Source organism: Balaenoptera musculus, chromosome 9 (genome assembly GCF_009873245.2).
Source record: "Balaenoptera musculus isolate JJ_BM4_2016_0621 chromosome 9, mBalMus1.pri.v3, whole genome shotgun sequence".
In the NCBI taxonomy this organism is placed as follows: Eukaryota; Metazoa; Chordata; class Mammalia; order Artiodactyla; family Balaenopteridae; genus Balaenoptera; species Balaenoptera musculus.
In genome coordinates, this window is record NC_045793.1 from 35,725,755 (window position 1) to 35,738,772 (window position 13,018).

At 36.5% G+C, this 13,018-nt stretch overlaps 1 non-coding gene across 1 annotated transcript; it reads right to left on the minus strand.

Moving 5' to 3' along the window:
- Positions 1 to 8,590: 8,590 nt before the first annotated feature.
- On the minus strand, positions 8,591 to 8,727 carry LOC118901380. The gene has a single exon (XR_005021355.1). It is a non-coding gene; the product is annotated as a U4 spliceosomal RNA (small nuclear RNA).
- Between the last annotated feature and the right edge of the window lie 4,291 nt (positions 8,728 to 13,018).

The window sequence follows — 13,018 nt, forward strand, 5'->3', positions numbered from 1 at the left end:
GTGAGTGATATTTAATAAACATGTGTTAGTTTTCTTATTTTATAATTTTGATTGCAAAGAATTACATTATAGTACACTATGCCTCTCATAGAGAAATTACCTATCAGCTTATCATCACAGGTAAGTGGGGTTTTTTAATGCAACAATGTTTCCATACTGTATTATACATATGACCATAATATGGTATGCCATAAAAATTTTATAATGATTCATTCATAGTGTATAGGCTAGGCTACTCAGAAGCAATTGTATTGATTACACTAGGTACTATAAAGCAATCATTTCTGCTTCTTTGTTATCAATGCATGATACACAGGTAAGATTCAAATACAAATAAGTTCAGAGGTCAATGACCCAGATTCAGTATGTCACTTCAAGATGTCAGAGACCCAGGCTCCTTCTATCCTGTTGCTCTACCGTGACCTACATTGCCCAGATAATCTCATGTCCAGGGTGACTGTGCCAGTTCTGGCCATCATGTCCACATTCCTGCCAGCCAGAAGGTGGAAAAGGAAGAACATACCTTCTCTCAATAAGAAAACATCTTAGAAGTTGGACATACCACTTTCCCTTTCATTCCATCTATCAGAACCTAAATGTACCAGATCACTCCTAGATAACAAAGGCAGGAAAATGTAATTTTTATTTTTTGGATAGCATCTGCTCAGTTAAAAAAATCACAAATTGTATCACTATAGAAAAAGGGAAGAAAGGATATCAAGAAATAATACATAGTTTCTTCCTCAGAGGTTAAAATTCTATTGCAGTAGGTTAGGCTATATTTAGTAAGGAAATTGACAAATGAGACTGCCAGTAAAGTTTCTGGATATGCATAGAGAAAGTTCATCTTTGTTGCTGATTTTCACACTACTACTAGCTCAGGATGATATTTTCAAATATTCTTGTGTTAACTATAGCTGGAAACTGTTAGCCCCCAAAATAGCAATTTCACTTTCAAGGAATAGGAAATGAAAGGGAAAGCCTAAAGCATCAGAGTTTAGGCAATGATAATATCTTCTCAAATTCAGATTTATTTGCTTTGTTTTCTTGCTTCTTATCCATGAGCCAAAATGATAAATAAGTGAGGTACTTTTCCCAGATTCTCTTTTCAATGCCAAGTTTAATGTTAACTTTAATGGATTCTGTTAAAGGCATCTCTTTGACTCTCTGGAGGCATGTTGGGGAGACCCTGGTCTGGAGACCTAATTTCAGCAAGTCTCAAATGGGGATAACAGAAGCCAAAGACCAAGCTGAGGGTATTTAAGGTGATTCATCTTCTAAGATAATGGCAGCCAAGAATGGGAGCGATTGGTTGCCACCAGAACCCAATTTTGAGCAAATAAGTTACCATGTGTGAGAAAGATTTAGGTGTAGAACCATACAGGAACAGGTACACTGATACTGTTATCAGTTAATTATAAGCTCAAAATGTTTGGTTCCTACAACAAAAAAAGTCTCATTGGACAAGTAGCATCTTAAAATTCAACGTAAATCCATTTCCTTGAACATTTTTAGGTTTTTAAGTAATTTTTTTTAAAGTACAAAGAGGAGTAGTAGAGAAATCAGGCAGAGAGCACTTGAACCAAGTGTATGGAGTTAACATCAGCAGTAATGGAGCAGATTGATATCAACGTTCCCCAAAGAACACAATCACTGCTATGGCATTATTGGCCAGAAAAACGAGTAAATGGTAATCTAGATCTGATCATAAAAAACATCAGTTTTATTCAAATATCTAGCCACATATAGTGCCCATATTCTGTAATCTCTAATAGTGTATTTTAAGTCATTAATCTTGAGTATTATAGAGATCCTGTCTCTCCTAATTACTCTTTTTCAGGAAGTTGTGAGTTATTCTGAGCCATTAATGCCATCCTGTTTGACATGGATTTTCTTAATCCTTGTCTACACAGAGCTGATGGAGCATCCAGATGAGACCTAAAGACTACACGATCTCCTCTTCACTGATATCCCAGGACCCCACCTCATCCCACACAGGAATCTTGGATATCAACACGTTCCCAAGTTGATCCGATGCAAAGGGAACATTTTTGGTAGTTTTAGGTCATTCATTAGCAGTAAGAATTGCTCAAGGCATATTAGAAGTCTGAATGGAGAAAATGGAGAGAAGGCTCTAGGATAAAGGGCAGAAGTGTTCTGAAGATCACTTGACTGTCATAGAAAGAGAAAGAAAAAAAGTAGTTGAAATCAAACTTGTTAACAACAGAGAAACAAAAGTAAACGTTAGCACGTTCTAAGACCACAGCATTTCAGGAAGAAAAGAGAACACTGCCCGCGACCCAGGACACGACATTTACCTGAGAACCTTCCCTTTCTTGTTTTTCCTTCACTGGGTTTCCTCCTCAGGTGAGATAAGGTGGAGAAGTCACAAATGCATCTTGAGAACATGACTTTAAAGGCTTCAGCACAGACCCTTCGTTGCTCTCACACCCGTGGGAAGAAGGAACTTGAAATACCCTCTTCTCTGTTGTCTCAGGAGAAATTCAGAAACAATGAGCTCCTACATGAAGATTAAACTTTGAATTTCTTCTTCACTGTCTCCAGGGGCCCTCTCTTCCCACAGACGCCCCCAAATTCTGCTACAGCCTGGGTAACGTGGGCTACACTGTCCTGCCCGTACCAGACCCACGTAGAGCAGACACTGTTACCTCCTCTTGGACTACGGGCTTGACTCAACTCTCCTAATATACTCGTGACCCCTCACCCTTAACCATGGCCTCACCTTAGAATCACCTGGAGCACTTAATTAAAACAACATTGGTGTTCCCACCCAGACAAATTGACAGAATCTGTGGGGGAGGGCACAGGTGACAAGAGTTCTTAAAACTCCACATGTGATCCTCATTGGAAGCCTGGGCTGAGAGTCACTTATCTAAGCCTCGCTTCTCAAGCTTTAATGTGCATAAAAATCACTTGGATGGATGTTAACTAGATTTGATGTGATCATTTCACAGTATAAACACATATGGAATCATTATGTTGTATACTTGAAACTAATATGATGTTATATGTCAATTAAATCTCAATAAAAAATTACATGGAGATAAAAAAAAGAAAGGGAGGAAGGAAGGGAGAGAGAGAAAAGAAAAATACGAAAAGGAGAATTAGTCAGGATCTAGTCCTTCCTAGAGTTCTTAACACTAGCCCAGAATGTGACCTGGATTGTTTGAAAAATATGACTCTTCTTAGAAGGAAAAACCAATGAAAATAACATTTAGAAGAGATTTTAAGTACACATTATTATTTTTCTCTGCTCAAGGTCTAGGTTACAATTGAAGGAGAGGAGCTAATATTTAAATTTTTTTAATTTAAAAAATAAAAATGAATTTGATTATTATGAGGATAAAAGACATCTTAAATGACAAAAGGATGTTCTAGGCAGTAGTAGCTGCCCTACTTGCAGAATTTTCTAGAGCAGGAACAGAGACAGAAACACAGGGATAAGGCATTCAGCTAGGCTCTTTGTAGGAGTTTTACAGCAGATAAAAAACCCATTTAAGATCACTAATGATTCCCTTAAGTATTGAATGAAGATCCAACTTAACATGTACAGTGATGACATAAATAGAATGTTTCTTAAAAGCCAAGAAATTTCCATAGAATCCAATCATTTTTAATATGATTGAATGTTTTAATATATATCTCACCACAAATTTCAGTTGAAAAACTTTATAGTACTGTCCCTTCATGTCCAGATGCCTTCAATTGCACTGATGTGCAGTGTGCCACTGAGACTCTGAACCATGCATTTTTCATCCAGATGTTTTAATTGCATGCAGATGCCATCGCTGACTATTAACAATGATGATTGAAGAGAGGTATTACTTTTCAGTGTGAAGGTCAGATTTAGTTTTTTTAATCTCCTTTCATTTTGGTCTCATTTCATTTTATTCTGTATTATCTTATGACAGGAAAATGAAACAAAAGGAAAAGGAAGTTTACACACATTTTATTTTAAGTTACAGTTTATATGAGCATCAGACATGAGTGTTTTATTTAATTCTTCAGGTTGATACCTTTCTGGTTTCCTGAAATATAATACCCATTAATCCCTGTTTGCAGACACCTTGAAATATTTATTGAATAATACAATACAGATTCTAAAACATAATCTTCTTTTATGAATACTGGCACAATTTCACCCAGCTCTGTGGAAGATTTAAGAAAAATGGTAGGGCAAGATCAGACATTGTTTACATCTCACCTCCAGCAAGATATAACTTTACTCTTGGCTGACCTTTAAGCAAAAGCAATGGTTATGTAACCAAGTAAGCTAAAAACTAAACAGGAAAAGTCACAGAGCTGGGAATGAACTACAAACTTACACTATTTGTTAAACTGAGATTTTTATCATGTGGCTCAAAGAAACACTAAAGTTTCCCAAATGGAAAAATGTGACCGATATTTTATCTTTGCTATCTGAATGTATACATAAATATTTCAGTATTTAAAGGAAGTTATTTAGGAGTCTACTATAAAATGCATTGTAGTATTTTATATAATGTTAAGCAGTATCACTCATTGCCAGAATAAAATTTTTGAATGAATTGCATTCTATCTTCACATAAATACTGGTTATAATTAATGTTCATGTTATATTGTTCCTAAAACATACATTCTAAGATTGTTCTTAAACAGATTTATCTTTGGAAAGTTTTAAGTATAGCCTTATCCAGAGGCAGAAGAATAACTTCTTAAAGTCTGTTTTTAGCTTTATCATTTGCAGCATATAATCAAGTTAGTAGTGACTACATTTTATGTTCAATAGGAAAAAAAAACAATTCTTGCCAAGGAGGAAAAAAAAAAAACGCAAAAGAAATGGCACAACCTGGAAATACTCTAAGATTTTGAAAGATCTTGTTTTTAGTAGTATATAAATATCTTTAGCAAATTATAGCTTCTTTTTGATGTCCCCATGATCAGAGTATGTTTAAATTTTTGCCAAAATTGAATAGTCATCTAGTATATTTTATATTTCATATGCAGTTGAATCTTTAATATATCTGTTAGTACTTTAAAAAATCTTTTAAACAATGAAGCTATAACATGAATTGTTATTAAAGAAATATGAAAAGAAAGCTGAAGAGTCAGAAGCAAAATTACATTGAAAACGTATGACTTGAATAACATGTTGGGTGCTGTGCATTTGCAGATGAACAGGACACATTGCTTATAGTCTAGTGGATGAGACACAAACAAGAAATAAACAATTAAAATACTGTGGGACGAGTAGTATAACAGGAAAAGTCATATCCTAGGACCTTGCAGGGGCACTTAAATGAGCCTTGGTAGAGGAAGGGTCACTGGAAGAAAATTTCTTGCCTGAGTAGGAGCAAAAATGAGCCAAAGGGAATATAAGCCCTCATAAAATAAATGTAACTTGGTAAGACTATCATCATGGACATCAGAAGGTGAAGGGTGAGGCTGAGGAAGAAAGCAAATCTGGAAGAGCCCTGTAACTATGTAAGGAGCTTAAAACTTCTAAAAGAATAAAAAGAAATAAACCAACAACCACACCAAAGGGTTTTTAACTGGGGGCTGACATGATTGTGTCAACTCTTTGGGGTGGTCTTTCTGGTTGCCTTTGGAGAATGAATGGAAAGAATGGAAGACTAAAATCTAGGAGAAGAGTCAAGATTGGGAGCTGTCTTAGTCAGGGTTCTCCAGAGAAACAGAACCAATAGGATATAAAGATTTACATAAAAGGAACCAGTTCACAGGGATATGGAGGCCGAGAAGTCCCACAATCTGCTCCCTGCAAGCTGAAGAACAAGGAAAGCTGGTGCTATAATAATTCAGTTCAATTCCAAAGGCCTGAGAACCCAAGGTAGTGAGGGGTGGGCTGGCTACTAGCGTTAAGTCCCGGAGACTAAAGTCCCAAGAACCTGGGAGGCAGGCAAAGATGGAGGTCCCAGCTCAAGAAAAGAGAGAGAACTTGCCCTTGTTTCACCTTTTTTTATTCTATTCAGGCCCTTAACAGATTGGATGATGCATCCCACGTTGGTGAGGGTGAATCTCTTTACTCAGCCTACTGAATGAAATGCTAATCTCTTCCAGAGACATCCTCACAGACATACCCAGAAATAATGTTTTATCAGCTATCTGGGATCCCTTAGCCCAGTCAAGCTGACATAAAATAAACCATCACAGGAGCCCATGTGCATTAATCCAGGTGAGAGGTTGCAACAGCACTGGGGAAGGAGAGAGGATGGAGTTCCGAGCTTTAGAGGAGGTACTGGATTGAATGTACTCAGTGAGGGAAAGCAAAATAGCCATGGAATTCAGTGAAACAGGACCATGGAAAGAGGACTAGGTATAGGAAAAGATGATGATGGATGCTGTCCATCTTTTGAAAAGCCTGGATATGCATGTCGAATAAGCAACTGGATACATGGGGAAATCTGGATAGGCATTATGGAGTTTTGACACATAACTGAGGCAAAAAATTGACATCTTTTCCAAATACAGTTGACCCTTGAATGACGCAGGGGTCAGGGGTGCCAACACTTCCTGCAGTTGAAAATCCAAATACAACTTACGGTCATTCTCCATATCCATGGTTCTGTATCCCTGGATTCAACCACCCCTGGATCATGTAGTACTGTAGTACTTACTATTGAAAAATCCCATGTGTAAGTGAACCAGCACTATTCAAACCCATGTTTTTCAAGGGTCAACTGTACACATGTGCAACTCAAAGAATGTCACTATCTAAATGCATTACATAGAATTTTTTACTAAACCAATAATATTCCAATCAGGAAAATAAACAATGATGTGACCATAATACCTTTTGGGGAGAAGAATTGGAAGAGTATCAATGAAATGTAAAAAAAAAAAAAAAAAAAAAAACAATAAGATTAGGCTGAGGATGAAATATGTAACTAGGTCCAGAATTTGTCCTTTATTAGAGACACAAGGCTTAGCAACTGTTTTGATGTTGCTCTTGTGTTTTATTTTTTTGTTTTTGTTTTTGTTTCTGGAGTCAGTTGGTCTTGGTAAGATCACTCAGCTTTTACAACATTGTAAGGCAATTTGTATTAAAAACCAGCTGTAACTATTTCCCACTGAGGAAAGATCCATAAATTACAGCTCAGGTTATTTGTCAGTTATGTAGTTTAAAAATTCTTTGGCAGATAGGATTAAATTGTGAGAATTGATCCTGAACTCCAGCTGAGGGGCTTGTGAAATTATAAAGATAATATGTTCACTACAGCATCTCCTGCTGCCCAATTTAAAGGTGCTGGGTAGGAGGTCAGTGGAAAGGGAAGGCAGTTGGATGACACTATTTGAAATATTTTAAATAAATGTTTTGTGAGAGACTAACATATTATGTAAAGGAATAATTATTATTATTATTTTTTTGCTAAGCTGAATCTTCATCCAATCATTTGATTTATGAATGGGAGATTTCACTTATAGTCTTGGGTCTTCCAGTCAATCCAGTTTTTAGCAGAGCATTTTTTTCCATGGTATAATTTTTAATGCCTTGTCTAGTTTTCTTTTTCAAATGACTAATAAGAAAGGCTTTATTTTTTCCCTACTTTTTCCTCAACAAAGTATTCTGTGGCCTAATAATTCTCACATAGACAAACTTGCATACAACTTTCTGCAGGGATACTTAATCACTTTATGAGCATATTTGCTGCTCAGAAGCAGTGCTGAACCTCTTATATTTAGATCCCAAGGTTGTTACCCTGTAAGTCAGCTGGGTGAATCAAAACAAAATAAAAAACATGACATCTCTGGGTTTTTCTTTGGAACAGCCAAGTATCCTGAAATCAGATGGTTAATTACATACAAAAGCCACCTGTTGCTTGATTGATTTGTTCAAGAAGGATTTTAGGTATACACAAAGATACAGTGCAGCAAAATAAAAATAATATCTGACTTGTAGGAAGAATGGAAGGAAAAGAACATGAAGGAGGAGAGAAAGAAGGAACCAGGAATGAGGGCAAGACACAAGATACACGAGGTGGTATCCACTTGCAAAGGATGAACTCAAAATGTGCTCTAAGCTTGAGCCATCAAGGAGAAAACTGTATTTAATTACAAAATTGACAGTATCTATGGGGAAAAAATGAAGCATTAGTAAAGACGTCTGTCAAGTTTTGATTTGCAATCTGAGAGGAAGAGAGGGGATCCTTTAAAAAGGAATGAACAACAAGCTCCCATCGTTACAGGAGACATAGCAAGGACTTCCTCTCACTGTGTCTAATGATGTCCCTCAGAGAGCAGCTGACATATCGCCAGTGTTGTAAGAGGAGCCTCACGAGTGGGAGAGAATTAGGGGTTGAATTACCAATAATGACTCCCAGGCAGGAAAGTTAAGAGCCCCAAGTATATCATTACAGTTTGTTATTTACTGAAAAATAGAAGGTAATAAAATAAATAGTACGGCGCATAGTATTTCTATGTTGTGATTTGTTTTAGAGCTTAACAAGCAGGAACGGCCAGTTAAAAATCCCTGAAATTCACCTGTGGCAGAGTGGAAAGAACACTGGATTGAAGCAAAAGCCTGAGTTTGAGCTCCAGCTTCCCTAACTTTTTTTTTTTTTTTTTAATTCAGTCTCTGTAGAGACTCTCAAACATTGCCAAGGCTGACTATATGTCACATCCTTTCTGCGTTAGGAAAAAGTTTTCAATTAGCAATAATTGCACCTCGGATAAACCTCATTGGCTACGATACAGCCACTGTGCAAAGCTGAGCTTCACTAACTTCTGTCTGATTTTGCTGGAACAGATCATGGATGTTCCTACTGAGACCCAGATTTCACACCTGTAAAAAGGAGTTAATAATACCTATTCAGAAGGTTTTTCTGAAGATTAAGCAAAATATTGCATATAAACAGCTTTTCACTACATTATCTGAAATACTCATTTCTTTATATTATCTACAAATGTTTTAACTATTTTTTCAAGTATATTGAAAATTATTCTATAACTGCTCCACATGATCTTGTATCTTTATGTGAATTCACAAATAGCTACATACATAGAGACCTACTGAAAGATATTTTAATTGTTATTATAACAGTAATGCTCACAGTTATCTGAGTTCCTAGAATATGAACATCAAGCTGGTAAATGCTTGATGTGTTTCACCCTCTGCAACCTGAAAACAATATTTATAAAGCAAGGGTTATTATTCTACCCATTTTATAAGTTATGAAGTTAAAGAGATAAAGTCACTGAGCTGGGGTTAGAAATGTGAAGTTTGTCAAAGGAGAAGAGGGCAAAACTAAAAGACATTGTATGATGGAGGGGTGAAAAAAGAAATATTTAAATTCAGAAAATGTCTGTTACACAACAAAATTAGACCCTTGAAAATTATTGGTACTTACTAATATCTGGTGTGCAATTCTTTTACAAGGACATATTTGAAGGTCAATTTAAAAAACTATGTTTGGTATCCAGTAAAAGTTTTCAGGTAATTTGTACAGCATCCCCGTCTTTAATGTTCAAAACTCTGGGAGCCCACACAGACCTCTAGATCTGACATCCATCACCAAGAGGGCCAGGTTCTGCACCAGAGCCTTCCGATGGCTAATCTGAGCTTTAGGGTGACATTAAAAATCATCATACTTAGTTCCTAAATATTCATATTTTGTTGTATATATTTTGGGAAGAATCATTCCTTTTTTCCTTTCAAAACAGAAAGTTAGTTTTTAAAAGTTCCCAAATAAAAATTCATCTTTACATAAATTCACCCCTAGGTATCAGGAAGGATGCCATTTGCTTTGTTCATTTTGGGTTAAATTGTGTTCCAAGAAAGGAGACAAGGAGAAATAGAGATCTACCTTGTATTCTGTCCAGGGGTTATGGAAACCCAAAGAGACAAACAAAATAGAATGCTGAATAACTTAATAATGCTAAAAGTACTAAAGAAATGTAAGACATTATTATTTTACCTGGAACAGCAAGTAGGCTCATAAGATTATAATAGGCTAAATTAATTATATTAGTTTGCTAGGCCTGTCATAACAAAGTACCACAGACTTAAACAATAGAAATGAAATTTCTCACAATTCTGGAAGCCAGAAGTCCTAGATCAAGATGTTGCCAGGGTTGGTTTCTTCTGAGGCATCTATTTTGGTTTGCAGATGGCTGTCTTCTCCCTGTGTCTTTACATGACCCTCTCTCTGAGCCTGTCAGTATCCCAGTCTCCTCTTCCTATAAAAAACACCAGTCATATTGGATTAGGGCCCACCCTAATGACCTCATTTCAATTTAATTGCCTTTTCAAGACCTTATTTCCAAATACAGTCACATCTTGAGATACTTGGGGTTAGAACTTCAAATATGAATTTGGCGAGAGGGGAGATATGATATAGCCTGTAACATTAATATAGTGTAAACATAGGGAAAGAATGATACCACGTTACAGCCTAAATATTTTTAAATAAATATTAAAAATAGCATTGTAAATACTGCATAGTAAACATATGTCAATAATGACCTTAAAATTCCTGAAGAATATCAATTTGCTTTTATGTCACAGTTGTAACAGCCAGCTGCACAGGAGATTGGTTCTGTATTCCTCCCATCATCACCCAGCAATCCTTATGTGTTTATTGCTAGGAGCTGAGACTCAAAAGGGAAAGAATGTACAGACCCTAGGGACTTAATATCTAATTGCAGCAACAGTATGGATGTTTAAGAGAGAAAGAAGAATAAATAGCAATACAAGTTTGCATGTCCTAAATTCCAAATGGAAGATTAGCTGTCTTCCTGATTCTGAGGTCATACCAGCCAGCTCTGTGTTGATTTCTAAAGGATTCCAAGAGAAAACTAACATTATTTAAATATGCAGATAATTAGTGGAATAGAATTTCAAAAGAAGGAACAATAGCGATGAATCTTTTGAAGGCCCCTGATTCCAAACTACTTGCTCTTCCTTTACTTCTCAATGAGGAAGAAATAAAATGTTAAAAAATGTCCTCAATTATTTAAAAGTTCCATTATTTGGCATCCATTCAACTGAAGTTTTGCTATAATAGGGAATGATAATTAGATTAAGAGATTTTTTTTTCTATACTTAGTTGATGTGAATTCAGCAAATACAGTTTACAACCCAAGAGAAAACAGGGCTGTGTTATTTTGACTACCTGAATCAGCCTTAATGTCTTTTTACTCGCATGAAGATTTGGCCAAAATCAATTCCCTATTTCACTGTCAAATGTGGGAGGGAGGACGGGGAACAACTTTTGTTATGTTCTATGTGTACAGCTATTGACCGAAGTCTCTGATGGAGTAGATTAAAAAATACAAAAATATATTACTATGGTCAAAATACTAATGTATTTGATTTTCTGGGTAGAAGAACTTAGCACTGAATTAATTTGAGTTCCTATTAGCATTTATCATAGCGAGTGAAGATAACGTCTTAGTTTTAAGCACATAGAGAGTCTGTCAAAAGAGGAATTTAGGGAAGTAGTGGTTAAATGCCCAAGCTCTGGAATCACAGTGCCTAGACAGGAAGCCCCTAACTCACAACTTGCATGTCCTTGGGCAAATTGCTCTTTTTCCCTAATGCCTTACTTTCATTATCCATAAATGAGGATAATAATGGCATCTGCCTTACAAAATAACCACAAGGATTTAGTTATAGAACACAGGAGGAAAATGCTTCGCACAAAATTAACAATAAATGTTAGCTATTATTGGTAGCCAATAACTTAGGATATATCTAACATTTTGCTTTCTAAATAATGGTTTTCAACCTCATGAGCACATTAGAATCATCTGAGAATTTCTTTTTTTTAACTCTAATACCTGTCCTTATCCCTAGAGATTTTGATTAAATTGGCTTTGGGTGTGGCCCAGACATCTGTGAATTTTAAAAATTCCCCAGGTAATTCCAACATGCAGTCAAAGTTGAAAAGATTTGATCCAAATAACCCACACATATGTGTAGCATCAGACAGCTCTGTCAGTATCCAACCCAGTCTCAGAGTAACTTTCTCTAAACTGTCTTCTGCGTAACACTGGTCCACCAAGATGCTCCCTAAAATAAAATACAATAAAAAGTAACTTAGAGGAGCTTCAAGATGGCGGAGGAGTAAGAAGTGCAGATCATCTTCCTACCCACAAATACATCAGAAATACATCTACATGTGGAACAACTCCTACAGAACACCTACTGAACGTTGGCAGAAGACCTCAGATTTCCCAAAAGACGCCCTCAGGCGACCTACACACAGAGGCGGGGCCAAATCCAAAGCTGAACCCCAGGAGCTGTGCAAAAAAGGAAGAGAAAGGGAAATCTCTCCCAGTAGCCTCAGGAGCAGTGGATTAAATCTCCACAATCAACTTGATGTACCCCGCATCTGTGGAATACCTGAATAGACAACGAATCATCCCAAAATTGAGGTGGTGGACTTTGTGTGATTTTCTCTGTAGAGCTTTGCTTTTACCATCTGTCCTAGGGTTCTGTCTGGCAGTTTCTTTCTTTTTTGTTTTTTTAATATAGTTTTTGGCACTTGTTATCATTGGTGGATTTGTTTTATGGTTTGGTTGCTCTCTTCTTGCTTTCTCTTTTTTTCTATTACTTTAAAATTTTTTCTTTAATAATTATTTTTTTATTTTTTATTTTAATAACTTTTTAATTATATTATATTATATTTTATTTTATCTTCTTCTTTCTTTCTTTCTTTTCTCCCTTTTATTCTGAGCCATGTGGATGACAGGGTCTTGGTGCTCCAGCCAGGCGTCAGGGCTCTGCCTCTGAGGTGGGAGAGCCAAGTTCAGGACACTGGTCCACGAGAGACCTCCCAGCTCCACATAATATCAAATGGTGAAAATCCCACAGAGATCTCCATCTCAATGCCAAGACCCAGCTCCACTCAATGACCATCAAGCTACAGTGATGGACAGTCTATGCCAAACAACTAGCAAGACAGGAACACAACCCCACCCATTAGCAGAAAGGCTGCCTAAAATCATAAGGTCACAGACACCCCAAAAAACACCACCAGACATGGACCTGCCGACCAGA